This window comes from Bison bison, unplaced genomic scaffold, assembly GCF_000754665.1.
Source record: "Bison bison bison isolate TAMUID 2011002044 unplaced genomic scaffold, Bison_UMD1.0 scf7180017864032, whole genome shotgun sequence".
NCBI classification, from domain to species: domain Eukaryota; kingdom Metazoa; phylum Chordata; class Mammalia; order Artiodactyla; family Bovidae; genus Bison; species Bison bison.
This window is the reverse complement of record NW_011494604.1, coordinates 2,037,732-2,041,290: the sequence shown is the minus strand read 5'-3', so window position 1 is coordinate 2,041,290 and position 3,559 is coordinate 2,037,732. Positions and strand designations below refer to the sequence as shown.

At 47.7% G+C, this 3,559-nt stretch overlaps 1 protein-coding gene across 1 annotated transcript in view; it reads left to right on the top strand.

The window, feature by feature from the left end:
- Nucleotides 1-18: 18 nt before the first annotated feature.
- Nucleotides 19-3,559, top strand: part of ROPN1 (rhophilin associated tail protein 1) — a 34,803-nt gene continuing 31,262 nt past the window's right edge. Inside the window, exon 1 of the mRNA XM_010834273.1 lies at nt 19-263. The gene's annotated coding sequence lies outside the window, so the exon portion shown is untranslated. The remainder of the gene's footprint in view (nt 264-3,559) is intronic.

Sequence of the window (3,559 nt, the reverse complement as noted above, 5' to 3'; positions counted from 1 at the left end):
CCCCGCCCCGCGGTTGCCAGGCAGCGCAGCGGGCGTCGGCGTAGCCAGGCGAAGGCGAAGCGCTAACAAAGCCAGGCCCCACCGCTCCTCTCCTGTGCTCCTGGCTGAGGCAGGTGCCGCCCTACCCCGCTCACATTCGGCTGCTTTCCGCCCGCCGGCACGCCGAAGGTGCGAGGCGGGGGATCTCTCTCCACACCTCCCGCCTGAAGCCAGGCGCCAGGTGTCGCCCGGTGCCGGATAGCCCACTTGGGAGCAAGCCTCAGGTAGCCACCCCCAGGGGAAGTGGAGGGAGGGGAGCACCCTGAACACCCCAACGGTGGCTCAGGTCTGAGGGAAGAGTCCTGCCCGATGGGCCCACCTGGATTCTGAACCCTTCCTGTTCACAGAGCCAAAAGAGGGGACTGCGATCTTTAGGAGAAGGTTAACCATGGGTGATTATTGCTCTCTACCCAAACTATATGTATATTTTGTACCCAGAACTACCATTTTATGATTTCTTACACGGGGGCAGTGATTTGGAAACACAAAATCTGGAATCAGATCCTCCCATTGACTATCCAAACCCCGGCTTTTTCTTCTCTAACATGGATAAACAATACCTATGGAGGGAGTAAAACTGTGTCCAAAACAGGTCTGTATAGTCAAAGCTATGGTTGTTCCAGTAGTTATGTACAGATGAGAGAGTTGGACCATAAAGAAGGCTGGAGGCCAAAGAATTGATGCCTTCGAATTGTGGTGCTGGAGAAGACTCTTGGGAGTCCCTTGGACTGCAAGGTGATCAAACCAGTCCATCCTAAAGGAAGTCAACCCTGAATATTCATTGGAAGGGTTGCTGAAGCTGAAGCTCCAATTCTTTGGCCACCTGATGCAAAGAGTTTACTGGAAAAGACCCTGATGCTGGAAAGATTAAGGGCAGAAGAAGAAGAGGGCAACAGAGGATGAGATGGTTGGATGGCATCGCCAACTCAATGGACATGGATTTGAACAAACCCTGGGAGATAATGGAGGAGAGGCAAACCTGGAGTGCTGTGGTCTATGGGGTCGCAAAGAGTCAGATATGACTTAGCAACTGAACAACAAAAATGAAGGAGTTGCCATGAGGACCAAAGGACATGACTAATACTTTATATAAACTGCTATCATTCATTCATGCTATCATTCATTCATTTTCCTCATATATATTGAGTAATGTCTGTATTCCAGGCACCAGGTTTGGCAGCAGGGATTCTATTGTGAACAGAAAGTGGCCTGCCCTCGAGTTTACAGTCTATTGGGAATAGCAGTTGTTCATAAAAAAAAAAAATCACACAAATAATGTAAAATTAGTCAAGTGTTGCCAAGGAGAAGTGAGTAAGGGGTGCTCTGAGAAGGTATAAGGTAACAGAGAGAGGTCAGGAAAAACTGAACTCAGACCTGAAGAACCTATGAAATGATGAGAAGTGTGTCCAGGCAAGGGTAACCATGTGTCCAAAACCCATCATCTATTCCAAACCCAAACAAATACATACAGTTCCTGGTCCTTGGTTCTAAGAGTTGTTCATAGACCCTCCTCCTGAGATTCTGGTGTCTGAAGCCTTTCATTCAGGTAATTGTGGGCTTTTGTTTAAATGTTTGAGGCCCTGTTTAGCCCATGCCAATAAAACCGAATGGGAAATTGCAAAAACAAATGTATATTTCATATTCAGTAAGACCTATGTTCTTTAGCATGTATGTGTTGGCCTGCCATTTCACATTGAGAGGTATAAGAGGAAATCTGTTGAATTTTAAGATTTGAGGAGGCAGGGCTGGGATGGATGGATAATTTAGGAAGGCCTTGCATAATGAGAGCTTTAAGAATGGAAAAGAACTTCACAAAGCACTGGAATAATGGAATGTTAAGATAGAATGGATCTTTCCCCATTATTTTTTATCAGATATGAATAAATAATCCACAGTGCCCAAAAGAAAACACTGGTCTTCAGACTCCTTTCCACCCTAAGGAGCTATGATCCTAAGTCTCTGTGACTCAAAAGTGCATGGAAGTCCTGAGAGTCCGATGGGGACGTGGGAGAGGACTTTGACCTGTCCTTCCTTCAATGTTCACTATTTCTACTGTGGTGTCACCATCTACCCAGTCATCAATGCTTGAAGGGAGTCACCCTAAACTTTTCTCTCTTCTCATCCATCTCTCCCAGTGGTTACCAAGTCCTGTATCTCCTGTCTCTCATGTCCCTCCCAGTTGCAGTTGTTTTTCAAGGCAAGGATGCTCTCCAGAGTTTTTCCCAAAGTGCTGCCATGGTCTCCTAACCAGGCTCCTTGTGTAAGACTTCACTCCACTCTCTTCAGTGCATCTCAGCAGCTTTCAGTCAATGTGTGTTTCAGAGTCCAGCAAAGAGAAAGAAATCATACAACAATTTAACAAAGTTCAATGTAACAAATTTTTAACTATAATCGATTGGGGTAATGGAAGATTGGTTAGCAGGACATAAAGATCCAAAGAGTACAGGAATCACAGATTTAAGAAGCGGTCACTACCTTTGAGATGGATCACCTAAGAAAGAGATGACCTCCTAAGAGTGTGTTACAGAGGGTGTGGACACAGCTCATTAGATGGCAGAGAAGTGGAGGTGCCAGGCAGCCAGAAATCCACTGTCTGGGATGCCAAAGAAGCCACGAAAAGGTGACAGTACACTGGCTGTTCAGTTCAGTTCAGTTCAGTCGCTCAGTCGTGTCGGACTCTTTGCGACCCCTGCTGCTGCTGCTAATTTGCTTCAGTCATAGCCGACTCTGTGCGACCCCATAGACGGCAGCCCAACAGGCTCCCCCATCCCTGGGATTCTCCAGGCAAGAACACTGGAATGGGTTGCCATTTCCTTCTCCAATGCATGAAAGTGAAAAGTGAAAGTGAAGTCGCTCAGTCGTGTCTGACTCTTAGCGACCCCATGGATTGTAGCCCACCAGGCTCCTCCGTCCATGGGATTTTCCAGGCAAGAGTACTGGAGTGGGGTGCCATTGCCTTCTGCGACTCTGCTGCAAACCTCCCAAGAGAGGTGCCAGGAGAAGCAGCCAGCCACTGGGCGCTGCTGACTGCTGTGCACTACAGCCATTGGGCATTTAAGAGATTGTATGCTGCAGATGCTGGAGAAGCTGTGCACTGCGGATCCTTGCACTGGGGAAACTGCCCATTCCTGGAGCCTAGTGGGAAGAACTTGTGGAACCCAGGAGAGAAGTCCCTTCCTCCTCGAGTATCCCTCCAGCGCCCTCTACTGATAAAGCTTAACATTATGCCAGGCAGCGAAGGAGAGCGATCTAAAAGACAAGTTTTTGATGAGGAGGCAGTGCGGGTGAATTTGGAGCAGAGAGGCAATCAATTGATAACTGGAGCATAATGCGAACACCAAAATCTGTTTGAGTGACTCCAGCGCTTAAATCTTCTAGTAGCTCCCTACTGCCCTCAAGATAAAGTTCGAAAGCCTTGCCATGGCAAACCAGGCCTCTTATATTCTGGTGTTGGGCTGTATTTTCAGCCTTAGGCCCAACCATTCCCCCTTTTGCCACTTGGCTAGTCCTCCATAATTAC